Here is a 24,737-nt window from a genome sequence, read left to right on the forward strand (position 1 = left end):
AATAGAAATGATCATGTCAATTTCAGTAAAAGTAGCAGCTTGTTTTTAAGAGATAATGGTGTCTGATTATCGCAGGGAGGCTACATGAACCATTTTTTTTTTTACAAGACAGCCTATACGCTGCTAGCCAATTGTCATAGAAACTTTAAAGTGTTTATCTTGTTCTCCATCAAAATTGTGTTATAACCAATTAGGCCCGCATAACACGAAAGCAGTCCCTCATTCAACAATTGAGTTGCATTCAATTTGCATTATGGAAACTGCCTCTGCTCAATGCCCTGACGGAGGTCGGCGGTCATTGAGGGCGACGTTGGTCGAGGATGGGCCACTTGGGAGCTGGAGGACGAGCTGCCGGGAACAAAGGAGGACCCGCGTGGGGGGGAACTGCCGTGAGGGGGGGGAGGGAAAAGAACATGGAGGACCCGGCATGGAGGGACTTCCATGATGGAGGGGGGGGGGGGGGGGGGGTAAGAGAACAAAGGAGGACCCGGCAGAAGCTCAGGGACTCCTAAGGATCATAGATCCAGATCAAATCCCGAGCACTTTGAGGGGGAACGGCATCAGACACAGGACACATTAGGGATCCGAGAGGAGACTAGTTTGTGGGGAAGCGCTCAAGATGATTGGAAAACTCCCAAGGACTTCGGGCTCTGATTACACTGTGAAAACATGCTTGCCCTGGCAGTGGTTAAAAATGAACAACTATTCTCCGAAAGCAGGACAAAAATCAAACAGGAAACACCCTTTGAGTTTTAGTTTAATTTGAAATGAGCCAGCAGTAATCCAGAATGTGGACACGTGGTCAAAACAATAGTTGCACCACTCAATGAACAATTTGCTCTCAGTCATTTAACACTGAAATAAGCCAACTGCAAAATGGGTGGCACGGTGGTGCTACAGTAGAGTTGCTGTCTTACAGAGCTTGCAGCGCCGGAGACCCGCGTTCCATCCTGACAACGAGTGCTGTCTGTACCAAGTTTATAAGTTCTCCCTGTGACTGCGTGGGTTTTCTCCGAGATCTTCGGTTTCCTCCCACACTCCAAAGACGTACAGGTTTGTAAGTTAATTGGCTTGGGTTTGTATACTTGGTATAAGTGAAAATTGTCCCTCGTATGTAGGCTTGTATTAATATGTGGGAATCGCTGGTCGTTGCGGACTCGGTGGGTCGAAGGGCCTGTTTTCGCTCTGTATCTCTAAACTAAACTAAGCGTTGAATCTTCCAATTCTAGGTAATTAACCAACAACAATAATTTCCCCTTCCCCTGTCCCCTTCCACTTACATCCCCTTCTCTGACTCCACATTTTGTGTCTCATTTCTCCTTATCCCACAACAATTTGCCTTCTTCCCATCTCTGGCCTTTATCCACCCAAATACCAATCAACACCTCCCTCACCTGTATTCATCTATCACTTGCCAGGCTTTGCCCCGCCCCATCTCCCTTTCAGCTTTCTTCCCCCTACTACACTCAGTCTGAAGAAGGTTCCTGATCTGATATGCCACATATCCATGGTCTCCAGAGATGCTGATTGATCTGCTGAGTTACACCTGCAATTTGTGTATTTTTTTTATAAACCAGCATCTTCAGTTCCTTTTTTTTCTGTTTATTGAAATGAGCAGAGCTCTATAATCTTGTGACTGGTTCATTATCACACTATTTGTTGGATTTAATGGCTGCTGCATTTCTTACTTTACAATAGTGATTCCTTCAAAAGTATTACTTTGGCTACAAAATGATTTGTAACCATTTATGATCTTTAAAGACACTACCATGTATAAATGAAAGCATCTTACTTCTTTCTATATACATGTTACGTATTTTCCCAAATACTCAGGGTATCAGCATAGATATCCCTTGGCTATAGGTATAGAGTATTTCTGTAAGTATTTATTCACAAAATGCTGGAGTAACTCAACAGGTCAGGCAGCATCTCAGGAGAGAAGGAATGGGTGACGTTTCGGGTCGAGACCCTTCTTCAGACTGTATTTTTTGTATTTCTGTAATATTTCTGTAATATTGATTGAACAACCCTGCGAATGAATAAAATATTTGAGAGAAATGAGAACCCACCTATTCTTATTTTCATCTCATCTCCCATTAGCTTTGTGTACCCGTCCTGCAAGTTCTAAACAACATCTGCAGTTCCTTCCCACATCATAAAACACAACCTAACTGAATTCAAATCAAACCAAAATAGCTCAACCTTGTGAAGCATCACCCAACTCAACACATTCCTTATTCTAAACTTATAATGCAACAGAGACATTATATTAAGCGTTGTTCTATCGAATGGTTTTATGGATTTTCCGCAAGCTACAGGATTCAAGAACTACTGAGCAATACAACTGCTTGTGCCAACTTGTCAGCTCTTACATATCATTTATCCAGGGTGTCAATTCATTTCATTGACCTCCATAGATCATTTACCTTGTATCACGTTAGTGTCAATTTATCGTGCTGTCATTTCAATATAATGCTTTATTTAGATGTAAATTATGTCGTTTTATAACTATAGCAATCAGATACAAATTCTAAGTCCTCCAAGGAGGGAAATTGTCACTAAATCTTAGCAGTTACTGAAAGAGCTGCCAACAGTCACAAGCAAACCATACATATTTGTAGGACAGCTCATGTCAAATATTATACCTTTGAGAATATCTGATCACATAACAATGAATCCCTTGATACTTATTATTACCTGATAGATTGTCAGTTGACATACTGTAAAAAGAAGAATCTCTCAGATAACATCATTCCTATTCTTGTTACACCATCGGTCTGTAGAACTACTCACCTACATTCATTGCATCAGTAAGAGTTCTTACCCCCCCCCACCCCTCAGCCCCGAACCCCATCGCCCTTTCCCTCAAGAGCCAGGAAACTACAGATTTGATGCAGCTGAAGCACATATCATCAATAAAAGGAAGTTATTTCAATCAGAATAAAAATTAATGTTCAGTGAAGAAAGCAAACATCACCAGGATAACTAGCTCGTCTATCATTTGTCATTATAATGCGGAGGTCAATATAAATTTGCATTTGGCTCGTGACACCCATGCCCTTCATTGATTGTATGTTAAAGTTATATCTGCACAATAAACATGCATACAATTGCTCCATTTCTTGTCTCTAATGTCAATTAGCTACAATGGAAATGTTTCATCAAATCATACAAATAAAATATTTTCCACTGGAGCCAATTAAGCAACTTCCACAATAGAGACAGTCAATCAATGGCTGTCAAGGTGAACAAAGCCTGATTAGCTATGTTATTGAATTCTTTCAAGCAGCAGGAGGAGTTCTATGCCAAATTTCACACTCATTTGTGCAGCAGTGATCCAGACAAGCCAACAGATGGATTTTTTTTTTCCGGGGAAATCATTTAATCAATTTCCCCATGGAAAGTACTAGCAAATTCACAAATCAATAAACTTAGTCCTTTCCCATGCATTCCATCGCACCATCTCCATGGCGACATTTACTTCTGATTACGCTGAAGACCCACCATCACAACCAGCCCAGGAGACATCATGACAAGTCCTCAGAGTGGAGACCTTGAACACTTTTTGATGGCTTGCTACTCTCAAAAGATATTGGAAATCATTTAAAATATTTTTGATGATGAAAGACATCTAAAAACAATTCAAAATCGGTTTAAATATTTGTTAAGAAAATCATTCATCAAGAAAGAATTGGAGACATATCTGAACATAGGGACACCTACCTGCCAAATCTATGGCAGTGGTCTCATTCAAATGAATGGGGAAATTGGGCTGCTAGGTGAAAGATTAGTAAATAATTTCTTGCTTAATTAAAACAGTTTAAATGTTTTTAAATGGTTTTCAGAATTTAAAAATATGTTTCAATTGTTATTAATAATATTTTTTATCTTTAAACAGTCACCAGATCATAAGGTCATAAGTAATAGGAGCAGAATTAGGCCATTCGGCCCATCAAGTCTACTCCACCATTCAATCGTGGCTGATCTATCTCTCCTTCCTAACCCCAATTCTCCTGCCTTCTCCCCATAACCCTGACACCCGTACTAATCAAGAATCTAACTATCTCTGCCTTAAAAATATCCATTGACTTGGCCTCCAGATGATTCTAATTGAATATAAATATTCCGATCCATGCAGTTTTGACAGCTAGCCAACTCAAGGATGGGGTTTCACTGCTGTCAGGGACATTCTGTGAGGTTAGATATCTGAATGCAGGGAGCCCCCCCCTACATTGCACCTTAGCTTACCAGCTCCAGCAAAAGTGTGAGTGTGGCCAAAGGGCAGTGGAAGATTTATTCCATAGTTTCAAAGATCTTTGAACCTATGATCGTACCAGTTATACTATTATAGTCACTTATTTCCTTGCAAAAGCACATCATGTATATAACACTCAAGAAATTAAAACCAGAAGCGGGTCACGCTTTTCTCTTGACATTTTAAGTCTATCCTGTGTATTTTGGGAAGCTTGTTGCTTCACAAAGCAGAAATTCAAACTTAACCCTTAACTCCCAATATAAAACTTCTCAGTGTCCTTACTATTATTTTCATGTCTATGAATTATAAAATATTTTAATCATAGCCTCAACTCCTTGATTCCAAACAGAAAGATAGTCCTTATAAGGATGCAAAGGTGCCAAGGTGCCAAGATACTTTGTGGGCACCTTGCAGCCCAAAACTGCGAGAAATTGCAAGGCGTTGTGGATCTGGCCCAAAACATCACACAGACCAGACACCCACCATTGACTCCATCTACACTTCACACTACCTCAAGAAAGTAGCCAACATAATCAAAGACCTTTCTCACCCTGTCATTCCAAAGACCTTTCTCACCCTACTCTTGCTGGGCAGGAGATACAGAAAATGCTTGTACAAGTACACCAGACTCGGGGACAGCTTCTTCCCCTCTGTTATCAAGCTTCCAAACAATCCTTCCATAAGGTTGGTATAGTCCTCATTCTCCAACATATCTCATTGGACTTTCTCCGGAATTGTTACACTACAATGCTGAGAATGTTGTTCTGCGCACTTCTCTCTACCTATTGTACTTGAATTTGTCTAGATTATATTCATGTATAGTCTTATCCGATTTGATTGAATGGCTTACAAAACTATGATTTTCACTGTACCTGATTTGATTGGATATAGTCTTATCCGATTTGATTGAATGGCTTACAAAACTATGATTTTCACTGTACCTGATTTGATTGGATAGCATGAAAAACGATTTTTACTGTATCTTGGTACAATACTAAGTCTAAACCTAAAGTGGGAAATCATCTCTCATTTACCATTTTCTGTGTTGCCAACCCCCGAGTCACAACTTTTGGTAATCTTCAATTATGTCAAGAAAAGATCAAAGTGTAAAATATACAGTACACGCAGTTCAATTTTAACTGGAAGCAGTAGGATTAAATATCCCACCAAGTGGATCAAACACACATGGAAGTTTTTCAAATGAACTGACTGCAGAATGACCAGAGGATCTGTGCCTGCTAACTGTGCAAAATTCAAGATATGCAGCACTCATAATTGCTTGTAACAGGAACGCATAATCATCCTGAATGTTTGAGATATTGTGGCGGTACCCGGGGATTAGGCCACTCCCTGTATTATCCCCCTCGGCACGGGTTGGACGGGGCTGGGAAAGGGACTAGTGCTACGGGGTTTGCCTGAAGGGGCTAGAGAGATAACTCGTGCTTGAGACTGAAGAGAGTGTGGATGCTCTGTTGCTGCATTAAAATTACTGTTAATACCTGCCTGGCGTCTTGCCTGATTCCTACTGCATCCAGACCCACTACAATATCATTAATTTGACCCAATTTTATTTTTTCATCTGTATTTCTGGATAACCATTATTCAATGTAAATTATATTGTAAATTTTGAATTCAGAACACTGCAAAACCCGAGCTTTTAAAATTTCCAACATGCATTTCTACTTCATTGCCATTATTCAGATTCTTTTTCAATCAAACATATTTTATATCTATATTCCAATATTATTGAATTCATCTTATAAAATTAAAATCAGTTAACAGGCAATATATAGAAAATGCCAACATTAGAAAAGGAAAAGCCAGTGAAAACGTTTCTGTTTCATGTTTGTTCATTATGTTTTCTATTGAGTAATGTCTTTACAAACCTGTTGTGCTGCAGCAAGTAAGAGTTTCATTGTTCAGATTCGGTACAGATGATAATTAGACACTCTAGATTCTTGGATGTAACTTTCTAACTGATCATTAATTTGAGTCACTCCGCAGATGGCTAGAACAGTGACATTACAATGAATGATTAATGCCAGCATTGCTCGGTAAAACACTTGCTTATAATTTGGATATTTTCTTGTGCTCTAAATTATACATATATAGCATGAAATGGATCAACATCGTTAAAGGGACTTCTCCATGGCTACCTCAGAGAGGTTCTACTGGCACCAGGGTGCCCTGAACCATGGAGCAGTTGACTGGGTTTGGGACCATACTCAAATGAGCTAGGGCATAAGTGCTGCGATGCGGTAGCAAGAGAGGGACAGAGGTGGACCAGTGTGACGAGACAGGGGCAGGAGAGGGACTGAGGTGGAGTCGGGACAGGAGAGTGATGGAGACAGAGTAGGGTGAGGGGACAGGGGAAGGGGCAGGAGAGCAATAGGGCCTGGAGAGAGACGTGGGCCGAGTATTATAATGCAGCAGGGCAGTGGAGTGATGGAGAGAGAGGGAGTACGGTGACGGGACAGGGCCTGGAGAGGGATGGTGATGGGAGGGGAAGGACAGGGTGTGATGACAGGAGAAAACTTTGGTGATTTGTAAAATAATACTTTTCCAGAATATATATAATTTTCAGTTACACAAGCTTCAATGCTTTGGACGCGATACATTCATATTATTGTGAGGAATTCATCAGGTTTTGGTCACGAACCTTCAAGTCAACCTTTAGAGCACATGGTATTGGAGGTAGGGTACTGACATGGATAGAAAATTGGTTGACAGACAGAAAGCAAAGAGTGGGGATAAATGGGTCCCTTTCAGAATGGCAGGCAGTAACTAGTGGGGTACCGCAAGGCTCGATGCTGGGTCCGCAGCTATTTACAATATACATTAATGACTTGGATGAAGGGATTAAAAGTACCATTAGCAAATTTGCAGATGATACAAAGCTGGGTGGTAGTGTGAACTGTGAGGAAGATGCTATGAGGTTGCAGGGTGACTTGGACAGGTTGTGTGAGTGGGCGGATGCATGGCAGATGCAGTTTAATGTGGATAAGTGTGAGGTTATCCACTTTGGTGGTAAGAATAGGAAGGCAGAGTATTATCTGAATGGTGTCAAGTTAGGAACAGGGGATGTACAACGAGATCTGGGTGTCCTAGTGCATCAGTCACTGAAAGGAAGCATGCAGGTACAGCAGGCAGTGAAGAAAGCCAATGGAATGTTGGCCTTCATAACAAGAGGAGTTGAGTATAGGAGCAAAGAGGTCGTTCTGCAGTTGTACAGGGCCCTAGTGAGACCGCACCTGGAGTACTGTGTGCAGTTTTGGTCTCCAAATTTGAGGAAGGATATTCTTGCTATTGAGGGCATGCAGCATAGGTTTACTAGGTTAATTCCCGGAATGGCGGAACTATCATATGTTGAAAGACTGGAGCGACTAGGCTTGTATACACTGGAATTTAGAAGGATGAGAGGAGATCTTATCGAAACGTATAAGATTATTAAGGGGTTGGACACGTTAGAGGCAGGAAACATGTTCCCAATGTTGGGGGAGTCCAGAACAAGGGGTAGACAGTTTAAGAATAAGGGGTAGGCCATTTAGAACAGAGATGAGGAAAAACTTTTTCAGTCAGAGAGTTGTGAATCTGTGGAATTCTCTGCCTCAGAAGGCAGTGGAGGCCAATTCTCTGAATGCATTCAAGAGAGAGCTGGATAGAGCTCTTAAGGATAGCGGAGTCAGGGGGTAAGGGGAGAAGGCAGGAACGGGGTACTGATTGAGAATGATCAGCCATGATCACATTGAATGGCGGTGCTGGCTCGAAGGGCCGAATGGCCTCCTCCTGCACCTATTGTCTATTGTCTAAGTCATTAAACCTCGCTGCCCTCGCCGATGACGTCACGGTTTCCAGGGCAGCGGCAGGATGTCCACATTCCCACAGGCCGCATTTCTGCGGGAAAAGGGAAGAAACCGTTAAAAACAGGTGAATTTTGCTTTTAATGTGCGATTTACACGTACATGGTATAAATAAATGGGTCCAATGTCTAGACGACTGTAAGGTAAATGGAAAGAAATTATAACTGACTTGTCTCTGCCTACAGTTACCCCAGACAACTGGCGACCTTCTGGACATTGAGCTGGAGAGATGTTGCTCTTGTGTTACATGCTAATACAACTGCATACTGTTTGCTGTCATAATTATTATTCTGGACATGGAAAATGAAGATGTATTTTCTCAGACTTGCCTCTTGATATATTCTCCACTACATCTAAAATATTTGCAACGCTTGGTGTTTTTAGTATGCAAGTGTATCAATGTCAGTTTGAAGGTGAAACCACTGTGACTTTTTTACTTGTACTCAACCAAACCCCAGAGGACTGAAAACAAAGTTCTCAAGATGTGGATAGAAGAGAATGCATAAGCCACACAAATAAATGACTAATTCAGTATAAGATTATTTAAGTACCCCTGCTGCATATTACAAACATTGGCTGAATGAAAATACATACTCGCAGCAACCGTTACTTAACATCTTTTAAACAAATCATGACTTTCGCTGACTTTACTGTGACAGAACAGCATGACTGAAGAAATGCTTTATTTTTTCATATTTTAAAATAGAGTTGCCCTATAATCACTATTCAAGAAAATATACATGTTTGTGTTATATTCAAGATCTTTTATAATAAACCTTACAAAAATAAACAAAATTACCAATTGAGCAAATCGAAATATGTCTCCAGCTGTGGAGTAACATATTATTTGAAACATTGATGTGCAAAGCAGAATTTCATGAAATTGAGAATCAAAACACATTACTCTTTCTTGACATACTATTTGTTGAGATATTATTTGTCGGTTTTTTAAAAAATGATAAGGTGCCAAGCCATAAGAATAGTAATTAAAATCTGGTGAAAATCAACAAAGACAGTTAACATATTATGATGGACCTTTTATCGATCACAGCGAAGCACAGACTAAAATTGATCCAGAACTGATGCCACCTTATCTTTGTGACCTCCATTTCACTGACAATGCCCTCATGGACTCAATCCTAGCTCCTTCTTTCAAGTCTCAGTGGAGAGCAAAGTCTAGTCTCCTGCCTCATTTCCCCATGGTTTAGTCCTGATCCTCCCTCTTAAAATTGCTAATAGAATTATAACAGCATGTGCACGAAAGACCTGCAGATGCTGGTTTAAATCGAAGGTTGACACAAAATACTGGAGTAACTCAACAGGACAGGCGGCATCTTTGGAGAGAAGGAATGGGTGACGTTTCGGGTTGAGACCCTTCTTCAGACTGCATGCCCAAGACTATGACCTGCAAATGGAGGGAAGGAATATTGTGATAACCTCTTTCCCAACTAAATGCCTTATCTATTGAAGTTCTTGGGTCTGGTTGTGGGTATCAGGAGAAGATACAGAATACAGAATACAGAGCCTTTATTTGTCATTCGGTACCGAGGTACCGAACAAAATTACGTTACCAGCAGTCACACAAAAAAAGAAACACAAGACACATAACCCCAACACAAACATCCATCACTGTGACTCCAAACACCCCCTCACTGTGATGGAGGCAACAAAACTTCCGCTCTCTTCCCCACGCCCAAGTCCCCGCGGCCGAGCCGCACCGGGCGCTGAAACATCCCGCGGCCGGGCGATGGAATGCCCCGCGGCCGTACCGTGCGCAGCTAAGTCCCGCGGCCGAGCCGCGCCGGGCGATGGAAGGCCCCACGGCCGAGCTGCACCAGCGATGTAAAGTCCCGTGGCCGATTGTGGCTGGTCAGAGTCTCACGAGGGGGATGACCACTTATCCATAGCTGACAGAACAGTCTGGAAAAATGAAGATACCTTTTATCTGTCTGTTGCTTGACTGGATAGCACACAAACAAAAGCTTTGCACTGTATCTCGGAACACATGACAATTATAAACTAAACTAAACAATCCTGGTCTGAATTGCAATTAAAAAAACTGCAGATGCTTGAAAAGTAACATAAAAAAATATAAGAAAATAACTGCAGATGCTGGTACAAATCAAAGGTATTTATTCACAAAATGCTGGAGTAACTCAACAGGTCAGGCAGCATCTCAGGAGAGAAGGAATGGGTGACGTTTCGGGTCGAGACCCTTCTTCAGACAGATCAGGTTGGGTGTCTGAGCAGAGGTGTTCAGTGACCCGAAACATCACCCATTCCTTCTCTCCTGAGATGCTGCCTGACCTGCTGAGTTACTCTAGCATCTTGTGAATAAAAATATATAAAATACTTCATGCATCAAAATATCGATCAATCTTGCTCAGATATACCAAGTGATTGAACCCACTCTAACCGCTGTGTAGAAATTCCTAAGATTCACCTCATGCTGTAGGAAGACATTTCTAGATACCACGCGGCAGAATCCTTTTTGTTTGGAACTGTGATCCCTGAAGCTTGAAGGGGAAGATATAACATTAAACAGTACAGCAAAACAAAAAGTGTTGGAGGAACTCAGTGGGTCAGGCAGTATCTGTGGAGGGAACGGACATTGGTGTTTTGATTCAGGACCCTTGTTCAGACCCGATCCAAAAGGTCACCTGTCTATTCCTACAACAGATGCTGCATGACTTGCTGAATTCCTCCAGCATTTTGTATTTTGCTCAAGATTCCAACATCTGCAGTTCCCTGTCTCTCCACTGAGCAGTATAGCACAGAAAAACACCCTTTCAGCTCACAATCTCCATACTGAACATATGCCAAGTTCAAGCCTGCACATAATTCATATCCCTCCATCCCCTGCATATCCAAATGCCTATCCAAAAAACTCTTAATTGCCAGTATCGTATTTGACCCCACCACTGTTGTACTTCGTGGTCCGGTACCTGTTGTACCTTTAGTGACTCTGGACGGACCACAAGTACACGTGTATAAAAGGTTACAATGCTGGAGCTCAACTCCAGGCTGTTTATTCCGTGGTCATCTGGATCCAGAGTGACCACCCAATCACACCAACCTCTTATATACGCACTCCTGCACATGCAAACAAAGTAGTCCTTGGGATACACAAAGTAGTCCCAGGCAATATCACAACATCCCCCTTGTCTTATAAAAGAAATATATATATATATATATATATATATATGTAACAACAAACTCTAAACACAAACATTTTTTTGAAACACCATATAACATTAACAAATATCAACGGTAACGTGCAGGTTTCTTACTGGCACGTCCTGAGCGTGTCACATAATCCCCATCATCATTACGGGCCGGTCGTTCCTCCGCTTCACATTGGGTCTCAACCCTATCGCTGTCTGGGGGGACACAATGGGGACCAACCCCTGGCTTCTCCAGTGGAAGATCTCTCAACTGCACTCGATTCCTCCTGAACCGATTTCCATTCGGCGTCTCAATAATGTAAGACCTTGACTGGGGTTCGTCGCAGACCGATCTCACTTCTGCTGGAACCCAGACCTGATTCGCTTTATCCAGAACCCGGACCTTCTGTCCAGTGTGCAATGGCAACAAGTCATGTCTCTTGACCGAACTGTCAAACTGTGCCTTCATATTCTGCTTACGCTCCTCAAGTCGCTCAAAGGTCCTCTGCCCTTCGTATGCCTTGTTCATGTCAAGGTTCGTGGGGAGAGGCGTCCGAATCTGTCTTCCAAACATCATCTCCGCCGGTGACGGTAACTTGGAATCAATCGGTGTAGTGCGCAAGTTGAGTAAAGCTGCTGCTACACTCTGTCTCGTTGCCAAGGACTTCTTGATAACAGACTTCACCGTTCGTACCATGCGCTCAGCCAGCCCATTCGACTGAGGGTACCTAGGCGACGACGTTGTATGGGTGATTCCCCATTGCTTGCACATGGACTGGAAAGCTTCACCCACAAATTGTGGACCATTGTCGGAGATGATCTCCGTCGGTGCTCCTAGCAGACCAAACATTCCAGTCACCATATTAGCAACCATGGCACTCGTGGTGCTAGTCAGTCGGTTGACCACCGGAAACTTGGAATGGTAATCCACCATGACAAGATATTGAACGTTGTCAATTTCAAACATGTCCATTGCTATTTTGGTCCAAGGTGTGACTGGTATCTCATGTGGCATGAGTGTTTCCCTCATTTGCTCTAGCATGTGCATCTGGCACGGACTACACCTTCGGACAAGGTCATCAATGTGTTGGTTCATGTTGGGCCAATAGACCATTTGTCTCGCTAGAAGTCTCGTCTTCTCAATGCCTTGGTGGCCAACATGAAGTTGCTGCAATACATCCTGTCTCATCGACTCAGGAATGACTACTTGCCGTCCTTTGAAAATGGCCCCATTTGACATGCCCAACTCATCTCGAAAAGACCAGTAGGGCCGCAGGTCGGTAGGTATCTCCTGTAGGGTCGCCGGCCATCCGGAATGGACATACTGCATAACCCTATGCAGTATAGGGTCACGACAAGTTTCTGTCTGCAGCTCCACCCTTTTGAGTTTGCCGAAGTGTATCAAGTCGACACCTAGCGTGTCCTCGATGTTGTCGAAGAAGATGCTCTCTACATGTACATCGAGATCTATGCGCTCTGTCTTCTCCGGATTGGGCAGCCTGCTGAGAGTGTCAGCAATGATCATCTCAGCCCCAGGTCTGTGCTCTATGGTGAAGTTGTATCCTTGCACCTTGATGAGCAACCGCTGCAGTTGGGGTGGGGCACTCACTTGTGAGTGGTTTGCCGCAGATAGTGACAAGAGGCTTGTGATCAGTCAGCACCTTAAAATCCCGCCCAAATAGGTATGTATGAAACCTTGTGATGCCAAAAACCAATGCAAGGGTCTCGCGTTCAATATTGGAGTAGTTGGACTGGCATGAAGACAGTGCCTTCGAAGCGTACGCAACAGGCCGTCCTTCCTGCGAAAGGCATGCTCCCACTCCTTTCATTGACGCATCTACCTCAAGGGTGACAGGAGCATCAGGGCGATAGTACTGGAGGACAGATTCCCCCTGTATGCAGCTCTTCAGGTTACAGAACGCCGTTTGGTGGTCTTCTTGCCACAAGAATGGGACATCTTTCTTCAACAAATCCCTCAAAATGGCGACCAGGTCAGCATACTTTGGGATGTAGGGCGATAAAAAATTCATCATCCCCAGGAACCGTTGTAAATCTTCCTTATCTTGTGGTGTTGGCATCTTATGAATGTCCTGCACCTTACCAAGATCTGGCCGAATGCCTGTGTCTGAATACATTGTCCCGAAGAAGTTGATGGAGTTAGCCTTCACTACGCACTTAGCACTGTTGAAAGCTAGCCCTTCCCGGGACGCTGCCTCTAACAGCTTCTGTAGATTATAATCATGTTCTTGCGCTGTGGATCCCACTATGACAATATCATCCGCAATGCAGACGCATCCAGGAACCTGTTCTATGATCGTGTCCATACGCTGCTGGAATATATCCTGACTCACCGACAAACCGAAAGGCAACCTCCTATAGCAATACCTGCCAAAAGGCGTGCGGAACGTGGTAAGTTCCTGGCTAGCCTCATCAAGTCGGACAGACCAATAACCCGCTTTAGCATCGAGTTTGGAGAACAATTTCCCATTGGCAAAAGCCGGATTGATCTCCTCAAGTGTCTGGATCTTGTGCGGGCAACGTTTGAGACTTGCATTCAAACGCTTCGGGTCTAGGCATACCCTGATTGACCCATCCTTCTTAACGGAGGTGGTTATTGAACTGCACCAGTCCGTATGGTGAGTCACCTTTCGGATGACTCCATCATCTTCCATTTTGTCCAACTCAGCCCGCAACTTGTCTTTGAGATGGATACTACATTTCCTTGGCGCATCAATGTGTGGTGTGGCCTCCTCCTTGAGATGAAGGGTGGCTGGCCCCTTGAAGTTGCCAATCCGATCAAACTGATTAGGCCACCTCTTCATTAGCTGTCTTGCTCCTTCCGAGCATCTGATGGGTGCTCCTCTGTTCCCATAGCATGTATCGTGACAACCTGAAGTTGCTTAATACCTGGGAGGCCGATGACAGCGGATCCTGCCACGTCTACCACGAAAAATTCCTGAGGACACCACATCGACCCTTGGTATCGGCACGAAACGGATATAGTGCCAACACACATGATTTCCGTCCCATTATATGCTGTCAGACGGACTTTGCATGGTCGTAGGTGCTGCTTGTATTTGTCATTGGGATACATGTCTCGTATGATCCGAAGGGGAAGAGTATTTCCTCCAGCCCCGGTGTCTATCTTCACCTTCAGTCGATGTTGCCCCTTCATTGACGGGCATTTGATGTTCAACACCGCAAATGCCTCATCACCCATTGGAGGCATCCTGTCCATACCTGAAATGGTGATATTATGGACATACATATCCGATCCTTCCTCTTGACTGTCACAGCACGATGCATCACCGTCATGGGACTGCTGCTGCACCTCGTCAACTCGCTTGTATTTGCCCCTGGACCATTTAGATGGGCGCACAGGATCCACTTTATTCCTACAGCATTTTGCCCAATGCCCTTTCTTGCCACACTTCTTGCATGTGTCGCGATACGCCGGGCATTGCCTGGGCTTATGAAGCAAATCACAGTAGCCACAAGGGTTTTGTCTCTCATCCTGCGACTTCTGTTTCGTCGACCCTCGTGTCTTGACAGCATCAATATGGCTAGACCCGGGCTCTAAATTTGCAATGCACTGTCTGCCCGCTGCAATGGCCTCATACTGCCTGCCTAACGTAAGCACCTCTGGAATGGTGTGACCTTTAGGCTTCTGTATAAGCTCTCGCTGTAGACCTTCATGGGGCGTGGACGTGATTACCAACTCCATGACTCTGTCAGTGAGCTCCTGCTCAGTGAAGTCACACTGGAGGCTTTTTTCACGACACCGGGTCACAAACTGAGCAAGCAACTCCCCCGGCTTCTGGCGATACCGCATCAACTCCAACCTGTGGACCCTGAAATTTACCTTCGTCCTCAGCTGGTCCTCAAAAAATGCCCATATGCACTCCGGTTTGCTCCGATCCTCCACACTCAGACCTGACGCATTCAAACGACGAAGGCCTTCCACTCCCAAAGCGATTTTTATCTTCGTGGCCTGCTTAGATTCCGATGCAACTTCTAAGTCTTCCAGGCACAGTTGCAACCTTTCCTTGAACAGGGAGAACTCAGTGGGGATGTCCAGCACTTGCCAGTTCATTTCAGGTAACCGAGACATATTATTTGCACTATATGGCGGAAACACGGTAACTTGAACAATTATAAATAAAACCAAAAACAACCGTATCACAGGACCCCAACCCTTGCTATCAGCAAATCTATAGCACTATATGCATTCACAGAAATAAACATACATATACCATAGTATCAAATGCAAACAGTAATCTTGCAGTATTACACACAGATAAGCACACAAAGCAATGTCCAAATCTTCCCTTCAAGAAGCAGACTGGCCGTGTAGATCAGCATAGCGTAGGCTCTAGATGGGTGAAGGTCGCTGCTCCACTGCGATGATCTGCCTCGCAACGATGGGCCCGCAACGATGGGCCCGCAACGATGGGCTCGCAACGATGGGCCCGCAACGATGGGCTCGCAACGATGCAGCTCCCAGCTGCTGTAACCGCGTTGCGATCGGGCCTCGGCTGCGGTGCGTGTTGGCCCCGCCCACAGGTGCTCCCGGCCGCTGCTACTCAGTCGACGCGTGCTGCCGCTGCCTTGGGCCCAGGGCCTTCCCGACTCACCGGTCGCCGCGCCTGGGTAAGGATGCAGTGCCTCGACCTTACCGGTCGTCGCGCCTCCGTGGGTGGTCGGTCCCTCCGGTCGCCGAACTCCCCCGCGATGTCGGGTCTCACCGGTCCCTGTCGGTGACAGTGTCGTCGTCGGTGTGGGCCTTCACACACCTCCCTCAGCAGCTTGCAACGTCCCGTCGGCAGCTCAGCGCTGACTGCAGATCAGGTAAGTGCACATACACGGTAGGCCCTGTCGAGAGGCAATCCAGCGTCCCGTACGAGCTGGAAACTACTCTTTATTTCTGTTTCTTTCCCCTAGGGCACTAGTTTAATTATTTTCGTAGTATAGTTTTCACCAAAAGAAAATTCTTTTAAATTTAAATTTTTTTTTGATTTTTTTTTTTGACTTGTGAACCTTTTCCGCTTGGGTTTCTCTTTACCTTTCTAGGCAAATCACCAAACCGCTGCCACCATGTTGTACTTCGTGGTCCGGTACCTGTTGTACCTTTAGTGACTCTGGACGGACCACAAGTACACGTGTATAAAAGGTTACAATGCTGGAGCTCAACTCCAGGCTGTTTATTCCGTGGTCATCTGGATCCAGAGTGACCACCCAATCACACCAACCTCTTATATACGCACTCCTGCACATGCAAACAAAGTAGTCCCAGGCAATATCACAACAACCACCATCCCTGGCACTGCTTTCCAGACACCCACAACTCTCCATGTAAACTTTGTCCTACCTTAAAGCTATGCTTTCTCATCTTTGAAAAAAAAGTTCTGAATGTCTACCCTTTCTATGCCTCCCTCAATTTAATGTGCTGATGTAGATATCCTTGTGAACTAGATGTTCCACAGATGAGTGCAGGGAGATGGTGTGTACCACTGACCTGTTGCAACAGTAGGCAAATTGCAGTGGAACAGGTCCATGGTGGACACCTGTTGCAACGGGGGTAGGGTGGGGGGGGGGATTTCATGACCATCCTCTCAAATGGTAGTGGATGTCAGAGCCACTGGATGGTAGTTTGCTACTTTGCTTTTCTTTGGCACCGGTAGGGTTGCCAACTTTCCAGCTACCAAATAAGGGCAAAATGTGGCATCAACGTCCACGCCACGTGCTCCTGCTCCACCAATGGCGGCCGCCTGGGCCGGGAGGCGGGTTGCTACGCAACCTCCATTCGGCGAACACACTCGGCCCCTGCTCCCCGAACACTCTCCGTTAGCCTACAGCGGCCCTTGGGCCTACAGTGCCCCCCGGGCCTACAGTGTCAGGGCTTACAGCACTCCTCGGGCCTAATACTGGACAAGGGCGCTCCCATAAGGGACAAACAAATTTAGCCCAAAATACGGGATGTCCCGGCTACTACGGGATAGTTGGCAACCCTAGGCACCAGGATTAAATTACATGGTGACCTCAGGATGACGTCTCCTACAGTCTCCCTGGGTACATATATGGGACAAATGCAGCTAATGGAACTTGCCCAGAATGCCAACTTTGTTGGCATGGACAAGGTTGGCCAAAGAATCTGTTTCTGTGCTGTATAGCTCTACGAGTACTCCGCAGGTCAGGCCATATATGTGGAAAGTGAAACAGAGTTCACGTTTGAGGTCGAAGAATCCTCTTAGAACTGGAAAGGAGACAAAGGAGGCTTGTTAAACTGCAGAGAGGGTAGGAAAAGCGAGGTCTTTAATCGGGTAAATCTAGGGTGACGATGAGGTTAAACTATACACAATGTCAGTAGTCAATGAGTGAATGGAAGCAGTTCGAGATTGAGGGCAGAAAACAATGCCAGCCCTGCATTTCACAAGTCCTACATTCTTATGCCTCTGTTCTTTTATGTATGTTCTTACTCTCTAACTGCTCCTCGTGTAAATACACTTGAAAACATTAGAGACTCCCACAAACAATGGTTAGATAAAACCAATGCAGGAGTTGGGAACATAGTCAGGCTCCATTATAAATTAAAATCTGAGACTCATTTAACTAGGGGGTAAATTGATTTTTTTTTTGTTCCTTTATTAGTAATTTCTTTAACTACTTGTCCTGCAACCCTTCGTAGATATGGAACATATATGAGACTGATGTGTAGGGGAGAACGGAAATTACATACTAGCGGCTCAAGCAATAATTTATAATGCTCGTCTTGCAAAAATAATTGATTCTTTGAATGCTTTCCATGTAGTGCACCAAAGTGAAAACGCAAACAGAAAAATGGGGAGAAACTAGTTCTGAGGCATAATTATTGCTTCACCCTGAACTGCTACTAAAATCTGTGATTCGAAAAGACATAAAGGACTGAAATGATTTCCCATATAATGAGATTTTCAGCTTGGAACTACCTTAAGGACAGCTCCAAACACTTGTTTGAAAAGGAGCCAGTAAATCTTAGAGCATGTGTCACTCAAAACTATTCCCACAGTGGAAAACGGATAAGTAAACACCACAAGGCTTGTCAACATTGAAGCTGTGTGCCAGCAGGGCTGTGATCCACATAACAAATATGTTGGCATAATTCTTGTCCCATATCTGGTCCAAAAAAAACCAAATACTGTCATCTTCTGAGTTACTGATCCAGATTTGCTGAGAGTTAGTAACATTTTTAAATTGGAAAAAGACTCATGAGAAGAATGCGATAATACCAATATTTTGTGGCGAAAAAAAACACATTTCAGGGATGTGACAGAAAGGCAGTAGCCAGCAGCAATTCCAAATGCTAATGTATGAACTCTATTAACTACCCCTGTTTTAGTTCCGAAATTATAATGTGTTCTTGTCAGAAAATGGTACGGTCATTCAGTGCAGATGCCCTGTTAAATATCAGAGATTGCATAAAATTATATTTGCAATTTATTAATAGAAATTTGACAACAAGCACGTGCTCCTTTGAATCTTTCTCTGAAAGAATTTCCAATGGGAATTTCACTGTTAAAATGTCACTGCTTACCATTGCTTGGCATACTAATCATTGACAGAGGACCGAGCATTTAATGTTAAGCGATAAAATTAAATGAAATAATACTGTCATTTCTTTTCTGAAATCAATAATTATGGGAAAGATATGTTACAAATTGTCAAAGGCAAAAATGAAAACATTGGGAAAACAGTGGTTGTGAGCTATCTAAAGGGATGAAAGGATCAGCAGACAGTAAGGAGAGAGGAATTTTATATGAGGTTGGGCCAATTGCAGTTTGTTCCCATCCTCTTGAGTATTTCTTTGAATGTTAAATCTTTCTCCTTCTGTACTGTCAAGTCCCAGAAACTAATCACCCCATCTCTATCCCCAATCTCACTTCCTGCAATCCACTATAAATTACATTTCCATTTTTAATGTAGAATAAAATCCCAGATTTATTTTCCAATATTTCCAGGGTTACCTAAAAGTGGTTACTATACAGTGCATCTAATCATACTGCATACCTTGGTTCTTACAAATTTCATTTCCTGTGCACCCCATCCCAGAGCCAGTCCAAAGTCCTGATACACCCATCTCAACCTCATACCCCTATCTTCCATGCCTTGCGATCTTCAAATCCATCCCACTAATCCTAAATAAATGTTCGCCAAACATCGTGAAATTTTGTAAGTTACATAATGCCATTTACAGACTTTGAGAGCTACTACTCACAAAATATAGCTATACTATGTGACCTCATTTAAGTAGAGCTAAACCACAGATTTATTTTGCGTTATTCTCAGGGTCACCCAAATGGGAATAACATACAGTGCTGCTTATCATGGTTTCTACAAAGCTTCCATCTCTCTAGATAAATTCTGTGAATATCGCGGTCCCTAAGTCTGAAGAAGGGTCTCATCCCGAAACATCACCCATTCCTACTCTCCAGAGATGCTGCCTGTCCCGCTGAGTTACTCCAGGATTTTGTGACTCCCTTAGTATTATTGTGAATAGTAATATTGAAAATTTGCCTCGGTCACTTGATTAAATGAGGAATATATTAGTGGAGACACAAGAAACTGCCGGTGTGAGAATCTCGAGCATAAAAGCAAACCGCTGGAGAAACTCAGCAAGTCAGGCAGCATCTACAGAGGGAATGGGCAGATGATGTTTCCAGTCAGGACACTTTTCAGATTCGAAGAAAAAGGGTTTGGAAAAAAGTCCCGACCCGAATTATCATCAGTCCTTTCCTCCATAGATGCTGCTTGACCCATTGAGTTCCTAAGGTAGACACAAAAGTGCTGGAGTAACTCAGCGGGACAGGCAGCATCTCTGGATAGAAGGAATGGGCGACGTTTCGGGTCGAGACCCTTCTTCAGACAGAGAGTCATGGGAGAGGGAAACGATAGAAAGGAAAGGGTAAGGTGTGAGAAAAGAGAGATCAAAGGGAAAGATCAAGGAAAATGTAGAGTAGATCATTGTTAGCTAGAGGAAGGTGACAACGAGGCATATAGTGTAAAATTTCATCAGGCTGGTTAGAGAACTAGGATGGGGGAGGGATGGCGAGAGAGGGAAAGCAGGGGTTACTTGAAGTTAGAGGTCAATATTCATACCATTAGGTTGTAAGCTGCCCAAGCAAAATATGAGGTGCTGTTCCTCCAATTTGTGTTTGGTCTCACTCTGACAGTGGAGGAGGCCCAGGATAGAAAAGTCAGTGTGGGAATGGGAGGGGAAGTTAACATATTTAGCAACATGGAGATCATGTAGGTCTAGGCGGACTGAGCGGAGGTGTTCAGCAAAGCGATCGCCGAGCCTGCGCTTGATCTCACCGATATATAGGAGTCCACATCTGTCCACATCTGTCCCCAGCAGAACAGCGGATACAGTAAATGAGGTTGGAGGAAGTGCAACCTCTGCCTCACCTGAAAGGACTGTCGGGGTCCTTGGACGGAGTCAAAGGAGGAGGTATAGGGACAGGTGTTGCATCTTCTGCGGTTGCAGGGGAACGTATCTGGTGAAGGGGTGGTTTGGGTTGGAAGGGACGAGTTAACCAGGGAGTTGCGGAGGAACGGTCTCTGTGGAAAGGGGTGCAGATGGGAAAATGTGGCTAGTGGTGGGATCCCGTTGGAGGTGGTGAAAATGTCAGAGGATTATATGCTGTTAAAAGCATGAACCCATTCGGGATAACCAGCATAGCTTTGTGTTGGGAATGTCCTGCCTCACAATGTTGATTTTGTTTTGATGAAGTGCCGTAGATGATTAATGAGGGAAGGGCAGTGGATGTTGTCTACATGGCCTTTAGTAAGATATTTGACATGGTCCTTCATGGTAGGCTAGTCCAGATTAAGTCACATGGGATCCACAGTTAGAAAATTGGATCCAAATTAACCTGGTTGTAGAAGCAGAAGGTGCTAAAGGAGTGTTTTCTTACTGGAAATTTATAACCAGTGGTGTTCGCCAAGAATCAGACCTGAAATCTCTTTTTTTTGTAATATGTATTATTGATTCAGATGAAAATATAGGTGGGCTGATTAACCTTTGCAGATGACATAAAAATTAGTGGAGTTGTGTTTAGCAAGGAATGTTTTCAAAGGATACAGCAGGATGGAGACCTGCTGGAAATTTAGGCAGGGGAAATTGCAGGTTGAGGTAAATCTGAAAATATGTGGTGATGCATTTTGGAGGTCAAATGTAACAGGAAAGTACTGTACACGGTGAATGGCAGGAACATGTGATGGGGTGCTAAAGAAGGCAAAGACTAGAGGACATAGTTTTAAGGTGGGAGGGGCAAAGTTTAAAAGAGATGTGCCAGGCAAGTATTTTTTTCACACATTCTGCTAGGAGTGGTGGTTGGGGCAGATCTGATGGTAACGTTTAAGAAGCTTTTGGATAGGCACACGGATACGCAGGGATATGCATTGGTTAGGCCACAATTGGAGTATTGTGTGCGGTTCTGGTCACCACACTGGAGGAAGGATGTGGACGCTTTGGAGGGTGTAGAAGAGGTTCATCAGAATATTGCCTGTATTGGAGTATGGTAGCTATATGGAGAGGTTGTGCCAACCTGGATTGTTTTCTCTGGAGCATCAGGCACTGAGGGATGATCTGTATGATGGAAGTATGTAAAATTATGAGAGGCAATAGTTAGGGTAGATAGACATTTTCCCAGAATGAATATGTCAAATACTTGAAAGTGTAGAATTGATTTAATGGATGTTTGCAAGGATTTTTATTTTGGGTGCCTGGAGTGCTCTCAGGGGAGGTAGCAGATACCACAACAAATTTAAGAGGCATTTAGACATATACAAGAAAAGGCAGGGAATAGAGGTATATGGACCATGTGCAGGCAGATGGGATCAGTTTGAATCGGCATCATGGTCAGGGAATATATGTAATTTTTTTTGTACCATTGTTACCATTGCAACAGAGGTAAAATTCTCCCAGATCAAAAAACAAACTGGTGGAGGAACTCAGTGTAAGAAAATAACTGCAGATGCTGGTACAAAGGAGAACTTCTTCAAAGTGGACATACCTCAAAGAGAAATCGCATTGGAGCAACAAGTAGTATAAGAAAATAACTGCAGATGCCGGTACTGATGCTGGATCTTCTCCCGAGATGCTGCCTGACCTGCTGAGTTACTCCAGCATTTTGTGAATAAATCGAGGAACTCAGTGTGTCAGGCTGCATCTATGGAAGCAAATGCTCAGATGATGTTTGGGTTGGGACCCTTCAGACTGAGTCCTGAGATTGTGCTTCCAAAATTCTCCCCATGTCTGGTTGCAGATGCAAAATTCCAGATTGCTACATCCGGTTCTGCACACCAGTGATCAAGAAAATTGCAGAATTTCATGGAGTTCCTTCAACTATAATCATGGCTGGTATAAATTTGGAATCTCAAACAAGCAGTTTATCACATGCTTCTCATTGAATCCATGCAGCATATTTATTAGCCCTTTGTGAGCTAGCAGTTGGCCTTTGATTTAACATGATGGGCTCTGCAGAATGAAGGCATTATGGCTGTTGCCAGGATACTAGGCCTTAAACTATTATAATAGCAAGGAACTGCAGATGTTGGTTTATCACAGAAAGACAGTTAGATAGAGCTCTTAATGATAGCGGAGTCAGGGGGGTATGGGGAGAGGGCAGGAATGAGGTACTGATTGTCGATGATCAGCCATGATCACATTCAATGGCGGTGTTGGCTCGAAGGGCCGAATGGCCTACTCCTGCACCTATTGTCTATTGTCTATTGACACAAAATGCTGGAGTAACTCAGTGGATCAGGCAACATCAAATAGTTAAACTGCTGTACATGCTTATTGGTTAAACACTAGCTAGATGTTGAGAGTTTGGAGATTTTAATAGAGCAGATTTCAGAGCTGACATGCATAAAATGATGTGCTTGCAGTAAATGGCAAATTCCTCCTCGGGGAAACATAACAGACTTGTGCTGCTGTGTGCTAGCTCTGTCTGTTGATGTCTGACAAGATAAATGAAATTTAGTTAGAAATCTCAGAGAAATAATGGAACATTATGGTTAGCTCTCCTACTTTGTATTTCCAGCATAAACTGTGCCCACTGGAACCATTCATCGGAAAATGAGATGTACTGGCACCAATTATACAAACAAATGTCTTGCAAAATCAAGCACTCGTAGTTTTGATTGGCTTTCCCAGCATGTGGGACAATCCACTGGGAGTGTGGAAACAGAAATTTACCCCTGCTGCTTTCTTCGGTTTAATTTGAATTGTGCTCCCAAAAGCAATTGCATTTGGACGTTTGCCAGAGCAACATTAAAAATGTTGATTATCATAATCTGAGCATCAACATTAAACATGAACACAAAAGCGTTATGATTATTAACGCTTCAGTTAATAATCATTATTGGCAGAAAAATGAAGAAAAATGTTTGAGAGAAAAACAGAACGATAATGTAGTAAGATAAGAAAGAAAGGTATAACAGGTCACTTGGTGGTTCCAGTACAATCCAGGTGGCACCTAATACAGCATAGAAACAAGCCCGAACACCCACAATGTCTACGCCAAACGTGATGACCAACTCTTATCAGCCTGCAGATAAACCATGTCCCTCCATTCCCTGCATATCCATGAGCCGATCCAAAAGTCTTTTAAATGCCACTATTGTATCTGTCACCACGACCAATCCTGGCAGTGTTCCAGGCACTCACCACCCGTGGTGTAAACAAACTTGCCCTGCACATCTCCTTTACACTTGTCCCCTCTCACCTTAAAGCTATGCCCTCTGGTATTTGATATTTCCATCTTGGGAAAAAGGTTCTGACTGTCTAACCAATCTGTGCCTCTGATAAGTTTATATACTTCTATATTAGGTCTCCCCTCAACCACCTGCATTAAAAGAAATAACGTCTCCCCTGTACCTAATACCCTCTAACCCAGGCACTATTCTGGTAAACCTCCTTTGCACCCTTTCCAAAGCCTTCATACTCTACCTGTAATTGGGCAACTAGAACTGCATGCAATACTCCAAATGCAGCCAAACCAAAGTCCTATGAAGCTGCATCATGAATGCAGTTCTCAAATAATTTCAGGCCCTGCCTCTTTAATACTTTAGTTAATAATTATTATTGGCAGAAAAAGAAAGAAAAATGTTCGAGAGAAAAACAGAATGATAAAGTCGTAAGAGGAGAAGGAAAAGTACAACCGATCTCTTCTTGTTGTTACAGCATGCGCAGGGCAAGTTTGTTGAACTGATTTTTTCCCCAATAAGTGGGTAAAATGCTGATAGATAATAGACATTTGACACAATTGTGGTTTATGTTGCTGCTATTTAGTTCAAAAAGGAGCATTTTGCCAAAGTCCAAAGGTTGCTCATTCAAGCTCTACCTCCAGTACATGAACACATTGAGCCCGGTTAAAATTTCCATACATTGCTGAAGGAATTGTCATATATGATGTC

The sequence above is a fragment of the Rhinoraja longicauda genome, chromosome 14, assembly GCF_053455715.1.
Source record: "Rhinoraja longicauda isolate Sanriku21f chromosome 14, sRhiLon1.1, whole genome shotgun sequence".
NCBI classification, from domain to species: Eukaryota; Metazoa; Chordata; class Chondrichthyes; order Rajiformes; family Arhynchobatidae; genus Rhinoraja; species Rhinoraja longicauda.